The following is a 24929-nucleotide window of genomic DNA, read 5'->3' on the forward strand; positions in this document are numbered from 1 at the left end:
GATGTGGGTATATGTGTGTGTGTATTAATAAATTTTAGCATATTTAGACCCCGAGCAAGGAATCCCTCTTAGCTGACTCTATGGAGATGGTCAATGTCAAGACGAAAGCATATACTAGACAAGTATTCAGGGTGGAACTCCAAGGGCTTATAGATTGCTGAGGAAATAAGACAATGTGTAACCTTTGACTTGCTTATATTGAAAAGAGCTCGGGAGCACCTGGGTGGCTCAGTCGGTTAAGCATCTGACTTTGGCTCAGGTCATGATCTCACGGTTTGTAAGTTCAAACCCTGCTTCAGGCTCTGTGCTGACAGCTCAGAGACTGGAGCCTGCTTCGGATTCTGTGTCTCCCTTTCTCTCTGTTGCTCCCCTACTCACACTGTCTCTCTGTCTCTCTCAAAAATAAATAAATATTAAGAAAAAATTAGGAAAAAAAATAGAAAGAAAAGATCTCAAATGATTTATGAAGGTCATCAGTAATACTAGATCCAGATTGGGCCTTGGGAATATGTATATAGATTTGACCTTAACAAATCAAGTCAAAAGAAATTAATGTTCAAACAGTTTATTACCATGACATCATCATATCTTTCCTGTGTGTTCTAAGAGGTTTTGTTTAAAAAGATTTTTTAAGTTTATTTTTTTTATTTTGAGAGAGACAGAGATAGCATGATTAGGGGTGAGGCAGAGAGAGAGGGAGAGAGAGAATCTTAAATAGGCTCTCTGTTGTCAGAGCAGAGCTCCATGTGGGGCTTGAACCCACGAAACTGTGAGATCATGACCTGAGCTGAAACCAAGTGTCAGGCGCTTAACTGAGACACCCAGGTGCCCCTAAGAGGTTTTGTGTTACCACAAATAGAGTAATCAAGAAGAGTATGATTTTTTAAATGTTTTATTATTTTTGAGAGACAGAAAGGCAGACTACAATCAGGGGAGGTGCAGAAAGAGACACACATACAGAATCTGAAGCAGGCTCCAGGCTCTGAGCTGTCAGCACTGAGCCCGATGCGGGGCCTGAACCCATGAACCATGAGATTATGACCTGAGCTGAAGTTGGAGCCTAACCAACTGAGCCACCCAGGTGCCTCAAGAAGAGTATAATTTTGACTACTATTTCTCTCTCTTTTTAAAAAATTTTTTAAATGTTTTATTTATTTCTGAGAGAGAGAGAGAGGCAGCGTGAGCAGGGGAGGGTCAGAGAGAGAGGGAGACATAGAATTGGAAGCAGACTCCAAGCTCTGAGCTAGCTGCTAGCATAGAGCCCAACGTGGGGCTCGAACCCATAAGCTGTGAGATCATGACCTGAGCCAAAGTTGGAGGCTTAACTGATTGAGCCACCCAGGCGCTCCATTGACTACTATTTCTCAAATAGAAAGGATTATTACCATTGTCATTATCATCACTATCTTTATTATTTAAATGAATTTGCATTGGGCTAAATAATTAACATGCATTGTCTTACTTGTCGATTTTTAAAATATTTATTTATTTTTTGAGAGAGAGAAAGAGAGAGGTAAGCAGGAGAGAAGCAGAGAGAGAGGGAGAGAGAGAATCCCAAGCAGGCTCCTTGCTGTCAGGGCAGAGCCCAACACAGGGATCGACCTCAGAACCGTGAGATCGTGACCTGAGCCAAAATCAAGAGTCAGACACTTAACCCACTAAGCCACCCAAGTGCCCCTTAAATCCATTTTAACTGAAAATAAGGCTCTGAGAGTTGACATTTACACAGCTAACAAGTAGCAAAGTGTTTCCAACTCCAAAACCTTACTGTGAAATATATTCTGACAATGGATATATATATATTTTTTTAATGTTTTTATTATTTATTTCTAGGAGAGAGAGAGAGACAGTGTGAGCAGGGGAGGGTCAGAGAGAGAGGGAGTCACAGACTGAAACAGGCTCCAGGCTCTGAGCTGGCAGTCAGCACAAACCCCAAGCGGGGCCCGAACCCATGAACCGCGAGATCATGACCTGAGCGAAAGTCGGACGCTTAACCGACTAAGCCACCCAGGCGCCCCTGACAGTGGATATTTTAACAGTTAAATTTTTGTTCACATAACTTCAAATCAATAAAAAATTCAACTTAGTTTGATAGGAGGACCAGGTGTTATTCTAAGAGCTTTCCATGATTATATGGCACCTTTAAATTCCTCAGTAGCCATATGTAATAGGCCTGCACTGCCTGTAATGTTTGGTAGGCAAAGGGTTTTCTTGCTACTCCAAATTGCCTGCTACAGCCTTATTTACCTCTGCTAGCGCTTGAAGATTCATTAAGCATCTTCATAGTCTTTACATTCTTCCCAATCATATAAAAAGCTAAGATGACAAGTTCAAAACTGTAACTTCTCTCTATACATCATCAAGAGAGAACACATTATATCAAAAGAATAAATGATTCAAATGGTGGGACTTTAATCATTGACATGTATCCCTAAAACAACTTTAGTGTTTGGGGATAGAATGGCAGGATGTGTTGTAGACAGTAGTTTGGAGGAAAGGAAATCCTGTCATGCTGTAAGGCCTTACTTCATTTGTCAATGACTTCACTTCTGGATCAAGAGTACCGTGGAAAAATTAATAGTTATGGAATGTTATAAGTGAAAAAACAGAAAGTTATTACTCTCAGTCTTTGTGTATCTATCAGCATATACATATGTGTATGTGTTATAAGTTGACTGCTGTAAATATTTTGTGTTATAAATTTACCACTAAAAACATTAAGCATGGGGGCGCCTGGGTGGCTTGGTCGGTTAAGTGTCCAACTCTCGATTTTGGCTCAAGTCATGATCTCAGAGTCGTAAACTCAGTCCCCATGTAGGGCTGTGCACTGGGCATGAAGCCTACTTTAAAGATTCTCTCTCTCCCTCTCCCTCTGTTCCCCACACCCACCCCTGCTTACTCTCCTCTCTCAAATAAATTTAAAAAAATATTAAGCATCAATGGGGACAGTTATCTGTATCACCAGGTAAGATCTATCTGTCAGGCAAAGGGCCTAGAGTGACAGGAAATGGAATGGGGCAGTCTTATGGCCTACCAGAAGGAGAGAACTTCCATGATTGACGGAGGGTTCAAAGTCGAGTCTTCCCAAAGCACAACCACATTCAAGTGAGTTGTGGAGGCCTTCAAGTGTGCCACTCAAGATTCAGCAGCTTCAATGGCCAATTCCATTTAGAATGCCAAGAAGAATGTCTCCATTGTCCGCTCACCTGCACAGAGCCCGAGGAACTGTTTTGGGTCACAAAAAAACACTTTCCTTTCCAACTCTGAAGAAAGGCAGCTAAAAGCAGGCCAGTCATCCTTACTACCTTTTGTTTTCTTATTTCCTGGTCAAAGGTAGAGGTCAAAATTGAGGAGTACTGAGGCCTTTTGTCTTCTCCTTGTCTTGGGATGAAATCATTTCCTTTGGAGAAATGGCAGTGAAACTTAGTAAGTTATTCTTTCTGAGACTGGCCTGAAATTAAACCCATCTTTGAACAGGGAACTCCATAGTAATCTCTAGAACGGGAAAGTCTGGGCTTATTCATTCATTTATTCTTTCAACAGATATTTACTGGCTGGCTTGCAGGTGGCACAGCACTCCCATGTTTTCTATTTGAACATGAAAGCAGACAAAGAGTAACAGCCTAACTCTCACAATCCAAAGCCTGACAATAAAAACTTGGAAAACTGAAATGGAGATAGGGCTTGGTTTTGATTTCCTCCTAATATTTTTATTAAAAAAATTGTTTTTAATTTTAGAGAGAGAGAAAAAGAGTGAGTGGGGGAGAGGAGCAAAGAGAGAAACAGAGAATCTTAAGCAGACTCCACGCTTATTGCAGAGCCTGACAAGGGGCTTGATCCCAGGATTCTGGGATCATGACCTGAGCCAAAATCAAGAGTCGAAATCTAGAGTTGGATGCTCAACTGACTGACCCACCCAGGGCTCTAATGCTTTTAGAACCCCCTACTATCTCCTGTCAACTGAATTTCCTGATGAAGGTATAAGAGTTATTGTGCAATGACCAGGGAATTCCTGGATCCTTGCATGTCTTGAAGAGGAGATCAAGATCATGGTTCACTGTGGCTTCCAAATGCTTTGGAAGGTTAGGGAGCCATTCACTCCCTGGGCTTCAGTTTCCTAGGTTTTATTTTATTTTATTTTATTTTTAATTTTTTTAATGTTTTATTTATTTCTAGGAGAGNTCCTAGGTTTTAAATGGGCACTAAAACAAAACAAAAATTGGGCAGGTTGGTGACTCAGTTGGTTAAGCATGGGACTCTTGGTTTCGGCTCAGGTCATGATCTCTTGGTTTCAAGATGTTCGAGTCCCGCGTAGGGAGATTTTGAGATTCTATCTCCTTCTCTCTCTGCCCCTGCCCCACTCATGCTGTCTCTGTCTCTGTCTCTCTCTCAGGACATTTATTTTTAATAAATAAACTTAAAAAAATACTTCTCAAAGAATTAAAGAGAGAACTTCCACAGGGAACCTGATCATAGATTGTGAAATAACACATCTAAAACCACTAAAATAGGAACTTTAATCAGGATGGTCTGGTTCAAATTCCAAGGGATCTAAAATGCCACTTAAGAGTGTCAGACAAAATGCTTCATCAGTTCAAAGCAGGGCGGCGGGGGGGCCGGGGGATGATTTGTTTCTTCCTGGAGTCCTCCCACCCCCGCCCTGCAATGGATGTGTTTGGAGAAATTGTGCCATGGCAGTAAAATCAGGAAGACTAACTTGGCCATTTTCCTGGAGGCATGACCTAGAGAACCCCCTTCATGGTTTTTTCCTGGGTGGAAAGAGAAAAAGAAGTTCATGGACAATTAAAACCTCACTCTCTTCTTTTGATAAAGACATTTAGCAAGAATCACCAATAGTTCCAGAAACATTAGTCACTGAGGGATCTAAATCACTGAAGAACAGAAAAACCTGCTGATACAAGTTTCTTGTCAGAATAATTTGGACTGACCAATCTGGCTCTTCCACACAATGTGGCCACTGTTTCTCAAAGATGTAAACTTCTAGATGCATGTTTAGGTCATGCATTTGTCATGAATTTGTGTATTTTATCTAATAAGAAAGAGACAACAAGCTCCTGAAAGGCAAGAATTGTGTTTCCCTAGCATAGATTCTAAATACATAAGCAAGTAAGTAAATAAAAGCCAGCAAAATCCTGTGAAAAGATTGATGTAATTATATTTTTAGAAATTTAAGGACGAGGAATGTGGCAAGAATGAAAAGGAATAAAAAGAAGAAATGAAGTCATTAATTTATTATGTTATTCAGCATGATTTGAAGATAAAGCAAATATGCCTTAGAAGGGAGAGCCTGAGACATCTGCAAAGGGAATGGAACTTATCACCCAGATCCTGCCTTATCTCTGTCCTCAGTTTTAAGACAATGTGTTTCCTTATTGCTCACATCAGCTTTTCTATTATTTGTGTTTAAAAGCATCATAACTGGTTTAACATCAATGCATTTACTTCCACTAAAGCAAATTCTTTCCATAACCAGAAACGCATTTATCTCCTATTCCAGACACTCTTTATTATATATCTAAAATATCATTTCAACAGGTAGTAAATATAAAATTACTTTTTAATATAAAATTATTAATGTTATTTTACATTCTTATTTTTGTACTAAGTCTTCGAAAATCTGTGCTATTCTATGTGTCTAGCACTCCTCACTTCGGGCCAGTCACATTTCAAGGGCCCAGCCATGCAGTTGTAGCTGGACATGAATCTCTGCTTCTGTCACAGCTTAAGACACATAGACACATAACACCTGATGGGTAATTGCATTGCCTTGTTATTGTAATCATCATCAAACTAGTGTCATTCCCTCCTTTTATCTGATTTAATTCAATCTTATGTGTATCATAGTTTCTGATATTAAGTTAACAAGACAGGCTTCCTGATAGGTGTAAGGGAAGCCATTTCTCTTTATCAAAGGATTTCCTTATTAGCCCTTATAATATATATAACATTATAAATAATTATGTGTATAGTATATATGTATAGAGAGAATACATTCTTTTTTTTTTTAAGCGACTGGGGGGGCACCTGGGTGGCTCAGCCGGTTAAGTGTCCAACTTCGACTCAAGTAATGATCTTGCAGTTCGTGGGTTCAAGCCCCACATCAGGCTCTGTGCTGGCAGCAAGCTCAGAGCCTGGAGGCTGTCTTCAGATTCTGTGTGTCTCTCTCTCTCTCTCTGACCCTCCCCTGTTCACCCTGTCTCTCTATCTCTTTCAAAAATAAATAAAACATTAAAAATAAGTGACTGGGGTGTCTGGGTGGCTCAGTCAGTTACACATCCGACTTTAGCTCAGGTCATGATCCCAGTTCATGAGTTTGAGCCCCACATCAGGCTCTGTGCTTACAGCTCAGAGCCTGGAGCCTGCTTTCGATTCTATGTCTTCCTCTCTCTCCACCTCTCCCCTCTTTGCACTCTATTGCTCTTTCAAAAATAAATAAATATTTAAAAATTTGTAAATAAATAAATAAATGAATGAATGAATGAATGAATGAATGAATAAATAAATAAATAAATAGTGACTGAATGTTAGTTTTACAGCTATTAGATGGATATATTATAATTCATCCTAGGAACTCTACTTTTAAACTATGAATTGACCAAAAAGTAAATATGTATAAAGTATCTATTTATTCATAGTAAACAGAATAACTAATGCACAGCAAGCAGATACTCAAACCAAAAGCAAAACTTTGTTCTGTTGGCCTTTTGATGAAAAAGTGCCTTTATCCGATTAGTTGCATTCTAACTATCTTGGGCAACAGATTCACTGCGTGTCCAGGAGACAGTGCATCACAGGGAAAAGAGCATGGCCATCTGACACACCACTGGCTGTGTTGCTTCCTAGCTGGGCAACATTGGGAGTATTTGTCGTCTTCTCTTCGCCTCCGTTTGTTTCCTCACTTGTAGAAGGATGATAGCATGCCATGACAGACACAGTTAGTTTTATATAAATATCCATTCTTTCTTTCTTAATCAGCCAAGACTTCTCAAATGTTAGCTAGACACCAGGATACCCAAAATGAAGTCCCCATTTCCAGCCTCTCTTGCAGTTAGATGTGGTTATGTGACTAATTTCTGCCCAGAGGTAAAAATAGAGGTGGTATCTACAACTTCCAGAAAGTTTCCCTGAGAGAAGAGGGAGATCACTCTTTTGTTTTCTTTTTTTCTCCTTCCTGCAGGCTGGGATTCAGACATGACAGGTGGGGCTAAATTAGTTGTCTTTAAAAAAAAAAATGAGATGTAAGCAGAATATCAAGTAGAGCAGAGCAAGAGCAGGAACCTGGGTCAATTATGATTATGAAATCACCGTAAGTGCCCTAGATAATTTGCCCAGGCTCTTAGAGGAGAATAAACCCCGCATATTTCTATTTTGTTTAAGGTATTATTATTTTCTGTAATTTGCTGCTGAACCTAATCCATAGGGCTGTTTTGAAAGATTAAATGGGATAGTATATCTTAAGAACTTTGTAGAGTTCCTGGCACAGGGGACCTATTAGGATAAAATAACTCCATAAGAGTTACTCTAAGGGTCAAATGGAAAATACAAGGGAATATGCTTTTTAATCTGTAAATCTAAAAATCACTGTATAAATGTTGGTCATAATTATCATCATTAAATTATGATAAGGAATTAGCCAACTGCCAGCACACTCTACTTGGATCAATCTATTTAGGCCAATAAAAAAAACCAAAAACAAAACACCAGACACAGACTTCTTTACTTTTGTTAGGTTTACTTGGTTTTAGTTCTTTCTGTGAATGCTTAGAGGCTTGCATTATATTAATGCTTTAAAACCTGGGTGCAATACTCATTCGAGGAATATAAAGAAAATACATAGAACCCAACAAAACTAAAGTATCTTTTATTCACTTACCTTTAAAAAATTTTCCATTACAAAAATCAATTAGTACTTGTAGTTAAAATCAATTACAATTACAAAGACTTAAGTAGAGTCCATCCCTTTCCTTCTTTTTCCCCAACCCATTCTTTAGAAATAATTATACTAACAGTTTAATTCATAATTCCTTGTGAATAAATATTAATTTTTTGTATGGTTATATAGATATATATCTTCTCCTTACAAAATAAATGCAATTATTCTTGCAGGAAGTTTAAAATTGCAGAAAAGAAACTTTTGCAACAGCTTTTTGGCTTTGTTTCATTTTGTTTTCTAATTTAAAATATCCCTGGAACATGGGGTACCTGGGTGGCTCAGTCCGTTAAGCATCTGACTTTAGCTCAGATCATGATCTCACCATTCGTGAGGTCAAGCCCTGCATCGGGCTCTTTGCCTGGAGCCTACTTCCAATTCTGTATCTCCCTCTCTCTCTCTATCTGCCCCTTCCCTCCTCATGTTCTGTCTCTCTGCCTCTCAAAATAAAACATTAAACATTAAAAAATATTAAACATCCCTTGAACATCTTTCCCTCTCAGTATATACCTCCCTGTATATTTTTAAACACCTTCTAGGGAGTCATTAAAATTTTTTTTTTACTAATTAATTATTGTAACATTATTTGCGAAACAAAGGAGAGTTCCCTTCAAATAAAATAATAGTAGGTAGCAATTCTGAGCACTGTGAGGATTTCATTAGATAATTCAGTAGAATGCTTAGTAAAAGGTCTGCACATAGTGAATGATTAATAGGAATAAATATTAGCCATTATAATACTGATAGTAATAATAATTAAAGTTGACTATTTCTCTGAGCTCAATATCAGTAAATTGCTATGATCAAAGTAGTGACTTCTTATCCCCTATATCTATAAAATATTACTTAATATATAACATATTCCTCACACTTCCATTTTATTTTAGACCATACGTGGGCTTTGTCATACAGTGGAAGTGTGTGTCATGTTCTGGAGCACTGTCAGACTCAGGTTGGTTCTCTCCAGGATCTGCTCAGCCCTTGACTATCCAGTACAGTGCCAAATTAGAACAAAAAATAGTCTACCTGTGTGCCAGCTGCTGAGGCAGCAAAGATGGCATTTAGCTTCTAGGGCATTTGGGAACCTTGTCTGAATGAGAGATACCTGCTGGGTTGGGCCTTTGGGACCAGTGGAGATTAAATGGGTCCAATGACTCCTAATAGCTACTAAGCAACCAGCCTTCCATGGGGAGATGAATCACAGGGTGCAGTGGGTAGCAAGTCCCTGGGGGGAGCCTCCTGGGGGTGTCTGCTCTCTGGAAGAGAACTGGCTGATGTGGACTAATGGCTTTGGGGCAGAGGGAGAGGACTATGACAGGAGCTTTCACTCAGAAGGGGCAAATGGTAAATTCAACTTGATAGATGGTAGCTTTCACCTTGTAAATCTGATAATTTTGCCATTCCCCAAATGCTTTAAGTATAATTATTCCAGAGCCTGAAAGAAAGACTGAATAAGGGAGAAAATGACATCAAATTATTTTATACACTCACACAATTCTGCCTTTAAAAATGTTAGGTAGCCAGGCAAATAATGTTAAAAATAAATCTAAGAGCACCTCATTTTTTAAAACCAGACTGTTCAGGAATTTACATGTATCTGAGGTTGGTGGTACCCTTTTCTAGAACATTTCTGATTTCTGGTGAAACCGGATGGTTGAGTGGTTATAACTGGATCAGAAATAACATTGGATTCAATACCATCATATGCTTTTTTGCTCTGTATAAGAGCATTAGAAGCCCTGAAATCCATCCCTCACTGCTCTTGAAAAACTCTGGGTCTTAAAGGAATGCCTTTCTATAGTGCATCCACCAGGAGCGGGAGCCTTCTGATAATCCCCACAAAGTCTTGGCTGGTGGAGTTCTTGCCTTGGCTGGCTGAAAGACCTAGGTTTGGGTCTCAGCGGAAGTGCTTTCCAGCACCATCATTTCTGTTTACATAAAGCCATTCTCAAACTTGTAAGGTCATAGAATCATGGAATTTAAAACCTGTTAAATATCTTAGAAATGACAAACCTGATCTAATTTTATTTATTATTATTCATTTTTATTAAAAAAATTTTTTTATGTCTTTATTTTATTTTGAGAGACAGAGACAGAGAGTGAGCAGGGGAGGGGCAGAGAGAGAGGGAGACACAGAATCCAAAGCAGGTTCCAGGCTCTGAGCTGATGCGGGGCTCGAACCCACGGACTGTGAGATCATGACAAGAGCCGAAGCCAGACGCTCAACTGACAGAGCCACCCAGGTACCCCGATGAACTCATTTTATAGATGAGATAACTGAGCCATCAAGAGGTAAAGAGTTTTACCCAAGTTTAGAGAGCTAATAATAATTTTATTCAATGACATTATAATACAATCTTTTATGAGTTTGTTCATAGTCCCATTTTTACTAATGTATCACTAAAACTTTACTGTGTATTTATGAGGTTTAAGCTGTAATTTCAAGCAGACAGGTGAAAATAAAGGCATTCTGCTTGCTGTTTAGATCATAAAAATTGTTGGTTCTCAGTATTGACTTCCATATTTGACTACTTTACTACTATTCCAGGTTTCAGTTAAAATGTGTGGTCATTTCCTCTGAGAAATCTTTCCCTTCCTCTTCCAAATAGGTTAGGTATCCCTCCCATATGCCTGCCCATCACCTTAGTTTCTCTCTGATAATATTTATGACATTATATTGTAGTTGTCATTTACATTTTGATTCCCTAAAACCTGTAAGCTCTATGAGACGAAGGAGGTAAATAAGCATTAGAGATACAAATAAACATAAAGAATTAAATAGTTACAAAGTTTATAAAATTTACAATTACAGTTTAGAATTTATAATTACAAAAATTAATTTATAGAGGGGCGCCTGGGTGGCTCAGTCAGTTGAATGTCTGACTTCAGCTCAGGTCATGATCTCATAGTCAGTGGGTTCGAGCCCTGCATCCGGCTCCATGCTGACAGCTCAGAGCCTGGAGCCTGCTTTGGATTCTGTGTCTCCCTCTCTCTCTGCCCCTCTCCTGCTCACTCTGTCTCTGCCTCTCAAAATAAAATAAAGACATAAAAAAATTTTTAAAAATTAATTTATAGAGTTCTAAGATTTCAAAGTAAGTAGGACACAATATAACATTCATTAGCAGAGTTCTCTGTCTTTGTCTTTATGTGTCTATTTACAAGTGGGGTGTTGTTGGTGTGTAGCAGACACCGTATAAGGGAGCCCCTGTGATTCCTGCCTCCCCTCTCCATTACTTCCTTTCTTCCTTTCAATGGAGGGCTATTTATGTAGCATTAGTAAAACTGGGACTATGTATGTATTATTAGTATGATACATTAGTAAAAATGGGACTATGAACAAATAACTATGTAAAGGTTCACACCTTTCTGCAATTCTCTCCCCTTGCATGTAGCCACGACCTTAGACCATCTTCTAACCAATGAATACAGTAGAGGTAATGAGGTGTCACTCTTGAGATTATCTTACCTTCTAGAAGACTGTCTTGCAGGCAGAGTACTCTAGAGGCTGTCCTTGCTGGCCATGAGAAGTAAGCCATGGGCAAGCCCACATGGCAAGGAGCCATAGCCAGCCTCTGGGAAAGGGGGTGGTTGCTAGGAACTGAACGCAACCTCCAGCTGACACTCAACAAGAAGCCAGGGTCTTCAGTCCCCTGCAAGGAAATGAGTTCTGCCAACAACCTGAATAAACTTGGAAGCAGATTCTTCTCTAGTTAAGCCTCCAGATTAGAATACAACCCAGGTGATACTTTGCTTGTGGCTTTGTAAGACCTTACGCAAAGGACCCAACTAGCTCATGCACAGACTTCAGACTCAAAGAAACAGTGAGATAATAACTGGGTACTATTGTAAGCCACTAAATGTGTGGTAAATCATCACACAGCAAGAGAAAACTAATATAAGGTGTTAGATTATAAAGATGCTACATAAATAACTAGCCATCTATTGGAAGGAAGAAAGGAAAGAAGGGAGAAAGGAACACATGTTCAGTTAAAGTTTCCAGATTTTTTTTTAATATTTTTTTTCATGTTTTATTAATTTCTAGGAGAGAGAGAGAGAGACAGCGTGAGCAGGGGAGGGTCAGAGAGAGAGGGAGTCACAGACTCTGAAACAGGCTCCAGGCTCTGAGCTGGCAGTCAGCACAGAGCCCGACGCGGGGCTCGAACCCACGAACTGCGAGATAATTACCTAAGCGAAAGTCGGACGCTTAACCGACTAAGCCACCCAGGCGCCCCTCCAGATTTTTGAAAGGATTTTTTTGGTCATTGCAAAATCGATTAGAAAACACCCAAGAAAGTTATCTTAAATGATTTTAAGAAAATAGTGTACAAAAAATATTTATCTGACCTGGGAGGTTTAGATTTGCGTGAATTCTATGAACATATAAGGCCAAAAAAGATCTTAAGAAGATAGGTGATCTATAATTGACTTCAGGTGAAGTTTTTCCAAATCGTTCCCAAACATACAATGACAATGATTCTGATGACATGAATATTACGATCTTCTACTTATTGAGTTCCTCATATACATCACACAGAATAGGAAGCGACTTACAATCGTCCATGTACTGTATGATGAACTTTATGTAAATAACCCTATATTAAATAACAATAAACCTTTCACAATTAGACACAAGTATTCTTTTCCCCCATTTTACACACACATGTGCACTCACATGCTCAGTATGCACACAAAAAAAGACACACAGAGAAAAAGTGTTTTGCTCCAACTTAATCAGCAATTAAGTTGTGAAACTGTGATTCAGATACATAACTGACAGTTCCCACTACTGGAAATTTCCACAAACAATCTGATTTCCAATTTTCATGCCATATTTTAAGCCCAAGGATGTTACATAGGCAACCATCCTGATTTAGTCCTATCATCTGATATTCAAAAAACAATGAATATGCCATGGAGTGAAACAGATTTAAATTCTGGGAAAAGATGTGAAAAAAACAATTCGCTGAAGAGAACTGCAAATGGCACATAAGTATACAGCAAAATGCTCACCCTCACTAGCAATCAGAGAAATAAATCAAAATGAGAAGTCCCTTTATAGTCATCAGGTTGGTAAAAACTAAAACCTTCAATAATATCCAGAGTTGGTAACTCTTGGGAACCTTTGTACAAGGCTAGTGGCTAACCAGAATTGATGAGATCAACTTGCAATATTTGGAGAGATTCACCATGTATATTTCGAAAACCTAACACAGTGTCAACTCCCTGTTTTATAGAAGCTGAGTGCAGGTGTCAACCTAGATCTATTATTGGAGGACTGGATAATTAAAAAGTGTTGGATGCCTCCTATGAAATAACATGCAGTGGTTAGAAGCTATGAATTAGTGATATAACATCATCTTAAAAATAAGGCATTGAATGAAAAAAAGTACAGGAGAGAATAAAGAATGAAATCTACCGTAGAGGACCAGTTACATCTTACCAGTTAAGATGTGCATACAGGGGTGCCTCTGTGGCTCAGTTGTTTAAACATTTGACTCTTGATTTTCGCTCAAGTCACGATCTCACAGTTCCGAGTATGTCAGATTCTGCTCTGGGCATGGAGCCTGCTTGAGATTCTCTCCCCCTCTCTCTGCCCTTACCCTGCTCATTCTCTCTCTCTCTCTCTCTCTCTCTCTCTAAAAGAAAAAAAAACATGCATATATATAATCAGTATATATATTTTTAAATTGTCTTTTAATGTTTGTATTTTGAGAAAGAGAGAGACAGAGCATGAGCAGGGGAGGGGCAAAGAGAGAGGGAGACACAGAATCTGAAGCAGGCTACAGGCTCTGAGCTGTCAGCACAGAGCCTAACACAGGGCACGAACTCACAAACCATGACATCATGACCTGAGCTGAAGTGGATGCCCTACTGACTGAGCCACTCAGGTGCCCCAGTTTATGTACCTTAAAAAAAAAATTTTTTTTAATGTTTTACTTATTTCTAGGAGAGAGAGAGAGAGACAGCATGAGCAGGGGAGGGTCAGAGAGAGAGGGAGTCACAGACTGAAATAGGCTCCAGGCTCTGAGCTGGCAGTCAGCACAGAGTCTGACGCAGGGCTCGAACCCACGAACCGCGAGATCATGACCTAAGCAAAAGTCGGATGCTTAACTGACTAAGCCACCCAGGCACCCCAGTTTATGTACTTTTAAAGGACATTTACAATAACCTACATCAAACTCATAAAAAATGGCTGCCTATAGGGGAGGTAAAGATAGATGAGGCAGGGGAGGGATGGGTAGGGAATAGATTGAAAGAAAAAAATATGTAAGAAAATAAAGGTGAGTTCTTTACCAGACTAATAGTTAATTATGAACTAAAGGGTATGATTAACACATCTCTCAGCAATTGAGTTCTTCCAAAAAACAACTAAAAATGCTGTAGAATGAAACTTTATTGTTATAGGCTGAAGACCTTATGCTGACCTGAGATATTTGAATTTAAAAATGGATGCCCAATATTTTACTGGGAAGAAGAGCCACATCAGGTTAATACACTCTTCAATGTTGAGGAGAATAGAGAGATTCTTTTCTAAAAATAAAGTGGGTAATTTCTAAGATTTGTACTTCGAGAAAATACAATGACAAATGTTTTGGCAAGGTGTTAGAACTTGTGCATTAGTCTTGTCTTAATGGAAGAGAATTTGATGACATCATTACATTTGAGCAGAGCAATCTTGTAGTAGTTAATGTTGTATCTGTGTGTAAACAGCCAAAAGAGACTTTGAGCCTGGGTTTCATGGTGCATTCTACTTATATATTCTCTAGTCAAAGGCTGTGGGACCTGTATACTCAGGTCCATGTGAACACCCAGCTCAACAAGGCAGGTCACATCAATAGTGTGTGTGTGTGTGTGTGTGTGTGTGTGTGTGTGTGTATTGGGATATATTTTATCCCGGTCAATCTGATTTCACAAGGAAGAAATTATAAGGAATAGCTGATGTATGTATGCCTTTTGCAAATCACTACACATATTTGACATTGTTTAGACATGTGGTTAAGAATATATTTTCCATCTAGTATTCTAGAACTCACACAGGAAGTTAGAAATTATAAATGAATAAACAAATAAGCAAATGAAAGCAAGGCAAACAAAACAGAAAATATAAGGTACATACCTTTCCTATAAATGCCATTAATACCCTTGACTACAAATTTGAGGGAGTGTGTCCCACAATAAAAGTTATCATTTGGCTGAAAATGATTTTTGTCTGTTTTGGAAGGTAGCAGATAGATGGAGGAAAAAGAAAAAACTAAAGTGAGTAAGAAATGACTCCATTTAACGATATAGAGAAGATTAGCATGGTCCTTGTGTGAGGATAACATGCAAATTTGTGAAACATTCCATATTTTTAAAAAAGGGAAATTACTCCATTTATCTATACCTTTGGGGAATGATATTTTATGTAAGTGATTCATCACTTAACCTGATGACTACTTCTTTTTAGTTCACCCACCTCTTTTTCTTAATCTAAACACTTTCTGTAGAATTTTCTAGTTTGTACAGTGAATAGAAATTAATGATATACCTTTAAGCATAGGATCACTAGATCAACTATTTTATTATGATAAAAGGCTGTAATGTGTACAGAGGCCATTGGAGTATAAAGGCTTAGCATTATACAAACAGCTCTGAACTTCCACATGTTTACAAACCCAGTCTGCCTTTTATTGGTATCTTCCTTCTCAATTTCCTGTCATTTCTTTCCGCCAAGATTTTTTAACTGTTCCACCCTTTCTTGGCCATCCACATGCCTACCACAGTCACATCCTCTCACACTGGAGAATAATCCATGGACTTTGTGACAACTGTGGACAGTAGTTGTTTTCTCCTCACTTCCTGGTGAGTGTATCCAACTCAGACACCTTAGGGACATTCTAAAGGCACAGTGGTACTTATACTAGAAAATCCTTCTGATTGAAATTCTTTTACTATTTTTTTCTTAAATAGTTTATTTTTAAAATTTTTTAATGTTTTATTTATTTCTGAGAGAGAGAGAAAGACAGCGTGAGCAGGGGAGGGTCAGAGAGAGAGGGAGACACAGAATCTGAAACAGGTTCCAGACTCTGAGCTAGCTGTAAGCACAGAGCCCGAAGCGGGGCTCAAACCCAGACTGTGAGATCATGACCTGAGCCAAAGTTGTACACTTAACCGATTGAGCCACCCAGGCACCCCTCTTAAATAGTTTATTGTCAAGTTGGTTTCTATATAACACCCAGTGCTCATTCCGACAAGTGCCCTCCCCTATGCTCATCAGGCCCCTTCCCCTCTCCCCCACTCCCATCAGCCCTCAGTTTGTTCTCAGCATTCAAGAGTCTCTCATGGTTTGCCTCCCTCCCTCTCCCCAACTATTTTTCCCCTTCTTCTCCCCTATGGTCCTCCATTAAGTTCCTCCTAATTCACCTATATGTGCAAACATATGGTATCTGTCCTTCTCTGCCTGACTTATTTCACTCAGCATAACACCCTCAAGTTTCATCCACATTGCTACAAATGGCCAGATTTCATTCTTTCTCATTGCCATGTAGTATTCCATTGTATAGATGAACCGCGTCTTCTTGATCCATTTGTCAGTTGATGGACACATAGGCTCTTTCAATGTTTTGGCTATTGTTGAGAGTGCTGCTATGAACATTGGGGTACATGTGCCCCTATGCACCAGCACTCCTGAATCCCTTGGGTAAATTCCTAGCAGTGCTATTGCTGTGTCATAGGGGAGTTCTATGGTTAATTTTTTGAGGGACCTCCATACTGTTTTCCACAGGACTGTACCAGTTTACATTCCCACCAACAGTGTAGGAGGGTGCCCGTTTCTCCACATCCTCACCAGACCTGAATGTGAGACACAAAACCATCAAAACCCTAGGGAAAAAAAGCAGGAAACAACCTCCTTGCCCTCAACTGCAGTAATTTCTTACTTGACACATCCCCAAAGGCAAGGGAATCAAGAGTAAAAATGAACTATTGGGACCTCATCAGGATAAAAATCTTCTGCACGGCAAAGGAAACAATCAATAAATCTAATAGGCAACTGACGGAATGGGAAAAGGTAGTTGCAAATGACATATCAGATAAAGGGCTAGTATCCAAAATCTGTAAGGAACTCACCAAACTTCACACCCAAAAAACAAATAATCCAGTGAAGAAATGGGAAGAAGACATGAACAGACACTTCTCCAAAGAGGACATCCAGATGGCCAAGGCACATGAAATGATGCTCAGCATCCCTCATCACCAGGGAAATACAAATCAAAACCACACTGAGATACCACCTCACCCCGGTCAGAGTGGCTAAAATGAACAAATCAGGAGACTATTGATTGAAATTATTTTAAATGAAACACTCATGATTTTTATAGGATTTTCCTGTCTACTAGTAGATAAATGTGTCCCATTTGGAGTTTACAGTTCATTTTATTTCACAAGGTGATCAACTAAGGCACAGATAAAATTTTATCAGTACCTATTTTATTGTGTTGCTCCAGCATTTTACTAGTGAAGTTCAACATAAGTTTTTTTTCTTTGCTCTCTTCTGCTTACTCCAAAAATTTCCAGAGGCTAATAAAATCTGATCTTAAGGTCCTAGCCACAGTAACAGCAAAATTTACCATAGCTGAAGAGATATGAAAAATATTTCCCAGGCTTTTTTTTTTCGTTCTCATTAAAATGCTACTCTTCAGATACATAGAGTAAGTCTCATGAATGAAGCTATATCTATATACTTAGCAGTATAACTGTAACAAAACTTCAGTTAGCAGTTTTTCATTGGAGGTCCTCTAAAGCTGAGCCTTTAGCACTGGTCCCAGTACATGAACTGTGACCTACAAATGTAAGCCTTTCAAACACTAAATACAATGCCCTGTTTATAGGAGGTACTTTATAGATAGCAGAGGACCATTTCTCTTTCTTTACTCCTTAAAGGAACCTTAACTAGGAAATATGTCAACCTCATTTCTCAGAATGAAAATAAAAAATAACTAACCACTTGAGCTTCCTGGGTCAGGGTGAAAGATTTACCTAACGACCCAGGCTGGTTATGGAAGCTCAGTGGTAAAACAATTTCTGAGCTGGTCTGCCTTCTTCCAAACTAGAGGCTTCCTTAAGCATGAGCCACCACCCCCTCTTTGCAGGACTGTCATGGCAAGAGTTGAGGAAGGATTGGGTGGTGTGGCCTGCCTCTTGTCATGCAGTGACCATCAGAACAGCATGAGGACAACTCCATAATTCCCAGTGTGCACGCACAGTCAGAGCCGTACACATGAGTTTGAGTCCCGGGTCAGGCTCTGTGCTGACAGCTTGGAGCCTAGAGCCTGCTTCAGATTCTGTGCCTCCCTCTCTCTCTGCCCTTCCCCTGTTCACATTCTGTCTCTCTCCGTCTCTCAAAAAAATGAATAAAAATGTAAAAAATAAAAGTTTTATATAATTTTTAAGTTTGACTTAAGAATGTCCAGTAGAAAGCCACTTTTAAAGCATAATACAACAATAATTAAAACATCTACAGTTCATTAAAGAATATTCTTCTACTTTCCACCTTAAAGGTCAACAATTAATCCATGTTATTATAATTTATTTTGTAATTTTCTTCAACTAAATACTTGCAAGACTAACTTGCCTGCAACTTTTTTTTTTTAATGATCTGGGATGCAAAATTCTTTCTAGTTTTCTGAAAATATTAGTATTTTTCCCCTTGTGTAAGAGGAATTACTATTATTTTTTGGGGTGGAGGAGTTGCTTTTAAAAAAAAAAAATCCTTGGAAAATGTGAGTGGGCATTCAGTTACACACTATTTTAGTTTAAAATGGGAGGGGATGGAAGTGGAAAATACTCACAAAAAGATACCTGTCAGGCAGACTCTTCATTCATTTTACATTTTCTTCCTTTTTTTCCTCCTTAATGAACGAGAGGAAAATACATCTTTGGCATTCCAAGGAAGTGATTCTGACGTGTAATCTCCATCAGGTCATCTAGAAGAACAACTGTCCAACGACATGATATTAAAGGCAGTAAATAAGGTTGTTCCAAAGACCAGCTGAAAGCCCGAGATCCCGTCAGTGGCCATGACTGAAGCTCATCATGGTTTGGACACTGCAGCTGAAACCTCCAGACTTATGCACCGAGCAACAATGAAGATATTGTACAATCAACTAGGGTTACAGTGAAGAAAAACAAAATGCTTTCAGATCATAACAGAAGTGATTATCACGAGGAAAGAGAAGTGAGTGGTGGGTATAAAAGGCAACCAGAGCAAAATAAAAACAGAAGTAAATATAAAACATTAGCATCCTACCCCAGAGGATGTTAAAATCACAAAGAAAAATTTCCAAAGGAAACATAATAAGCTCACAGATGAAAAAGCATTTACACAATCCATTGTAGGATGTACACTTTGCTAAATGATCTGCAAAATTAGAAAAAGAAACTGATTCATTGTAGAGGTGCATTATCTGAGAAGTACACAGTGTCCAGAAATTCTATTGCTTCTTTCATCAGAATCAACGTGAGGTCTGCACTAGTAAAGATAGTCAAGTTATTTTATAAGGAGGAGGAGGGGGAGAAGGAGGAGGGGAAAGAGGAGGAGGGGGAGGAGGAGGAGGGGGAGAGGATAAGGGGGAAGATGAAAGCTAGAGAACCAGTATCAAGAAGCAAAAAGGAGAGTCAACAACATTTATTTTCCAATGTGGAGAGGGCTTATTGGAATATATAAAGTGCCTTCTTTTTCTTTCAGCTAATATATAAAAGTTAAAAATCTCCAGTGCTCTTGAAAAGAGATTTCTGCAAATGATGCACTGATTAAATACCATTCAATAGCTGTTGTTGAAATTTAGCTCATGAAAAGGTTGCCAGAGAGGATGGGCATGGGGAGGTGGGTGGGTAAAGCGGGTGAAAGGGAAGAAGGATGTGCAGGCTTCTAATTATGGAATAACTCATGGTGATAAAAGTTACAGGATAGGGAATATAGCGAATGGCATTGTAACATGTATTGTGACAGATGGCAGCTACACTTGTGGTGAGCATAGTGTAGACTTGTCTAATCACTATGTTGTACACCTGAAGCTGGCGTAACACTGTGTGCCAACTAACCTTCAGTTAAAAACAAAGTAAAAAAAAAAAAAGCTGCAGTTATATCTTTCATCAGGCAAATGACACTAGGCCCATCAGTTAGTTACATAATATCTTGCCACTGTTTTGTTTCATGTACACTTTTGTCAACAATTTGTAATGGTGGTTCTTGTCTTTTTATGTCCCAGTATACCTGATGTAAACATTATTCTCCTATCAGTAACAGGAGATCGCTAGAGTAATCATGAATGTTTTCGTAGCAGATGATACTGAGTAGTAGAAGTTTTCGCCAGTGGGAAGCTGAGAAGGAACTACAGCTTTAAACATCTTGCTCAGCAGATTCTGGTAGGACACCAAGGGGTTGTAAACCTCTTCCCCTTTTGAGAATCACTAATCTTCTCAAAGGTTATAAACTCCTACCCCCTTTGAGAATAACTAATCTTTGGAATGAAGATAAAAGTTTATGTATTTTCTCCATGCCAGGTTAACAAGCTTCTAGAACATGGTCTGTAATATGTTGGACTCAGCAAGGGCATTCACTAACCCACATTTGGTAGGGCTTGTATTTTGATATATACATAAAATTATACAATTTTTTGTAGCAATAAAAGATTTATGCCTATCTATCACTTGGTTGTGATTGCCAGCAGAAAGTTGTCTGGGGTTAAGGGTATAGACAGGCCATGGGATAGAATGAAGTTTTACTTTGGCTTATCTGCTCAGCTGTTCTAATGAAAGCTGATACACCATAGATCAAAGTCATATGTTTACAGTAATATTAATGGCAACCTCAGGCCTAAGTAAATTATCTGGGCCTGAGATGTTTGGATCTTAGGAAGATGAAGGAAGAGGTTGGGCAAGTCTTGGCTGTGACAACATTCACTGGCACCTGAAACAATTAGCTTTAGTAGCCACATATGTCTTTAAGTGCTTCGTAACTATTTTTCTGTCCCAAGGATTGAAACTAACTATATAAAAAGTAATCTCCTTATCGATGGGCGTTGCATTGCCAGTGGATTCTGTAGTGGGGACCATCTCCCTCTTCAGGATCAAAGCATTCTTTCCCCCAGCTGCCAGGATGTGGCTGCTGATGGCTCACAGCTAAGGCCTTTATTTTTTTTTTTTTAGGAATTATCCTTGGCCCAAGATTATATCCCCTACTGGAGTTGGGGGAGGGACAGCCTGCACACAATGTAGGGCCAAGAAGGGGGTGAAGGAAGTGAGGAACTGGCCTTGACACTCAATTAAAGGGGGTGCCAAAAAACTCTGTAATCAAGATAAATAGTATTTCAATGCACTATTTTTTAAAAAATAAAAAATGTAAAGAATCCATGATGATCAAATATCACAACTGTAATTAAAGACAGAATCAGTAATAACCAATTTTTCTTTTTTTGCCTGAGACTTCAACATGACTCCACACAGCACTCTCACTGATCCTATCTTTATTTAATATATTCAATATTTTGTTCATTGTGGATATTGTATGAGATTTTTAAAAATAGTGCATTAAAATATTTATCGTGGTTACTGAGTTTTCTGGCACCCTTAAATTTTGTCCTTGAGTGGAGGTGCCTCCCTTACCTCACCCAAGTCCCAGCGCTGGAAGGTGGTACCATTGCTTGGCTCATTTGCCCTCCAGAGGGACAATGTTGAAGGCCATCCCAGCAACAGAGTCCCTGTGGGATTGGTTGAAGCCTTTGTGACTTCATCATATTCCAATCCTGCTTTCTTTACTCCTTTATAGTTTTATTCCCACGAACACCAGCAGGCAAGTCTCTGTCTCTGTGTGTTTCCCCTAAGACATCCCTGTAGGAGAGGTGAAAAATGAGACTCAAGAGGAGCTGTGGCACTTGCCCAGGTTCTCAGCGTTCCTAAGTGGTAGAGATGAGAACCCAGGTAGGTCTAACTTGAAGCCAGAATTCTTTTTAACACCAGAATTTGGGGTTATAGTCAAATAATCCAAAGGTTAAACCCAGGTTTCCATAATCCCCATGCACATACCTAATAGTAGACTGGAAATCAGGTTCTCTGATTTCCAGGAAGTAAGCCTCTGATTATGTTCGACCCTGCAGCAGACAAAATAATGTCCACCCCTTTTCCCCAGCCACAAAGATATCTGCATCCTAATCCCCAGGACCTATGAATATGTTAACTGACATGAAAAAATGGATTTTTTCAGATGTGATTAAGTTACAGATCTTGAGATGGGAAGATTATACTGTATTTCCAGGTGGGCCCCCTAAAATCACAAGGGTTCTTTTTAGGGAAAGAGGGGGATGTGATGTCAAAAGCAGAGGCAAGCACCCTCTAGAATCGGTAAAAGTCAAGGAATAGATTCTCCACCAGAACCTCCAAAAGAAACAGTCCTTTGGCTACCTTGATTCTAGCTCCATAGGCCCCATTTGGACTTCTGACCTCTAGGAGTATGAGAAAATAAGTTTGCATTATTTGAAGCCAGTCATTTTGTGGTAATTTGTTATAGCGGCAGTAAGAAAGCAATACAGAACCCAAAGGTAGCATCTTTACCCTGATACCATGGCACCACTCACATCACTCAGGATTGGAATGAATCTCTAACAATAATCGGACAGAACAGGCAGCGGAATTTAATGATGACTTCTCAGTTGTGTTATATTTTTTAAAAAGATCTCTTTTTAAAGAACTTGGATGTGTGGAAGGATCCATGATCTTGTTCTGGCTCCAGATGGTCATGTTCTCCTAATGACAGATGGAAGTCCATCACAGGCGGGCTCCTCTACATTGAAGGAGGAGAGAAATGATTAAGAAGACCAGCAAGATCCAAGAACTCTTGAAAGCATGCTTATTACTTTTCAGATTCTTCATTAATTCTCTTTGAATTGTGAATATCGTATTCCTAATATTTTACAATGGGTCAAACTACTCTGTTTCTCTTCTCTTTCCTTGCTGCACTTGAAGAGTTTAGAGTTTAAGCTTCTCTGGCACATAAGCAAAAACAGACATTCTGGTTGTTATTCTTATTGATTAGATTCTGGGTCGGACATACCATCAATTTCCTTATAAAAAGCCTGAAGAATGAAGAAGTTTGATTTTAAAGGTCAGTTATAAGAAGGAGGACAAAATACTTTGGCTAGAGGCTAAAACAAGAGAATTGGGGCCATCAAGAATGAGGGGTGGGGCAGAGAGGACAAGGAGCAAGGGGAGGTGGTTATACCTAATCAGATGGGACCTCGAGCAACTTTTCAATAACGCTGCCACCTCCACTGTGTGCCAGCAGGATGAGGTTCTGTGGCCAGTGACCTCCTAGGAGCAGAGTCATCACTGGGAAGTGGTAGCTTTTATCCAAACAAGCATTGCCTCTGAGGCGCAGGGAGCTGTCCTTGGCTTTTGCTTCTCCTGCACATTTCCCTCCACCAGCTTGCATCTCGTTTGAGGCCTCCCTGAAGAGACGATGCTTATCCATTTCCTTAAATTTTGCTTGGTTTCTGCCTGACTTACTCTCATCTCACACTGCCTCAGGACATAAAGTGAGCCCAAGAAAAGTGGGGTGGAGTCCTGGAAACTTAATGGCGTGGCATAAAAAAAGAAACAAACAAACAAACAAACAAAAACTAAGCTAAATGGAACCAGTTTCATTTGTTCCTCTTCTGGTATCTGTCTTTCACATGAGCTGGGATAATGTTTAATGGCTTCCTTTTACATGATAATAGAATAGCACGTAAATATAAGGGCCATCCTGCATGGAAGGAATATACAGGTCAAAGGTCTTATTTTAGATCAACATATTCTTTAAAATAGCTTGGAGGAGCTAATCAATATGGAGGAGCACTAGTCATTTTGGCTGATTTGGACAAGTATAGGCCTGGGCAGTTATGAAGTCACTGAGACTCTCAGCCAGTATAGGCCCCTCTGAACTCCTAGTTAACACTGAAGTGGTGTAGACCTTGGTATGTCCTAGTTGGGCTTTTTGGACATCTGGCAGAAAGAAAACAAATGTCAGAATTATGATTTAGAATAATTAATTTACCATGTTAAAAATTACTTTATCATTGAAAGTTGAGTAATTTTTCCCATCACTTAACTGAAGTTTGTGCTTTTTTATGTAGTTGGTCAGCTATGCTTGTGCCTGAGTACCTTTATATATACATACATATATATAGAGAGAGAGAGAGAGAGAGAGAATACATACATATATATATATTTATGTATGTATATACATATGGCAGTAAATATTTTGGAGGGAGATGTGCAAAAAGATCAGAGGGCATGCTTGCAGTCTTTGGGCTGTCTGCCTAGAACTTTCTGATCCCTAGAGGAGGCTTGGGTAGCGTGTCTCACTGGGTAGCCTCCCTCGAGTGGGAGAGAGGTGGGACCAGGGGCTGCACATCAGTCTTTGCCTGTGGCTAAACCTATAACATGGGAGCAGTGAAATGCCCATGAGAAATGGGGAAGAGTATTTCTGCCCTGTTTGAGGGTTCTCCTCTTGCCTAGAACAGAAGATGTCTTCAGTGAACATTTGTTGAGTGACTTAAATTAGTGAATGGATGGATAGAACAATGAATACAGCCATGCAGAAAACAGCAGAGGAAAAGGGTAGAGTCCTGCCCACATTTCAGTCCCTGGCTCCAGCAATTTCCTGCCTCTTAGTTCCAGTGCTGACTTTAGTAGTGTTCCATGAGGTCCTTGGAACCTCATGTGTAATTCGGGCCATTCTGTGTCGGTTTCTATTCCTTGAGATTGTAATCACTAATAAGGGGAGTTTGGAGTCTACTTTGAGACATATGTGAAAAAAAAATCCATAGGACGTATTCTCTTTGTACATATGTGTATATATATATATATATCAGTATATGTGTAAGTATGTACATGTATATATAGTATCATGTACATATATATAGATCTCCAAATCAGCTAGTGTCCCTGAGCTCTCTTCCTT

The 24929-nt window shown here is 39.3% G+C and overlaps 1 protein-coding gene and 1 non-coding gene across 8 annotated transcripts in view; one reads left to right on the plus strand and one right to left on the minus strand.

Moving 5' to 3' along the window:
- GALNT3 (polypeptide N-acetylgalactosaminyltransferase 3) overlaps window positions 1-21647 on the minus strand; it is a 99131-nt gene extending 77484 nt beyond the window's left edge. The window contains exons 1-6 of one of the 7 annotated variants that reach the window (XM_077751157.1): window positions 21596-21647; window positions 18781-18927; window positions 13392-13581; window positions 11418-11601; window positions 3306-3400; window positions 3035-3206 (exon numbers count right to left, since the gene is read on the minus strand). The gene's annotated coding sequence lies outside the window, so the exon portion shown is untranslated. Of the gene's footprint in view, window positions 1-3034; window positions 3401-11417; window positions 11602-13391; window positions 13582-18780; window positions 18981-21595 lie in introns of those variants that run through there. The other 6 variants (XM_077751158.1, XM_077751155.1, XM_077751156.1 and 3 more) reach the window with 6 other exon arrangements.
- On the plus strand, window positions 15203-15304 carry LOC144220880 (U6 spliceosomal RNA). Its single transcript, XR_013331889.1, has one exon. It is a non-coding gene; the product is annotated as a U6 spliceosomal RNA (small nuclear RNA).
- Window positions 21648-24929: the final 3282 nt, after the last annotated feature.

This window comes from Crocuta crocuta, unplaced genomic scaffold (genome assembly GCF_008692635.1).
Source record: "Crocuta crocuta isolate KB4526 unplaced genomic scaffold, BGI_CrCroc_1.0 scaffold219, whole genome shotgun sequence".
Taxonomy (NCBI): domain Eukaryota; kingdom Metazoa; phylum Chordata; class Mammalia; order Carnivora; family Hyaenidae; genus Crocuta; species Crocuta crocuta.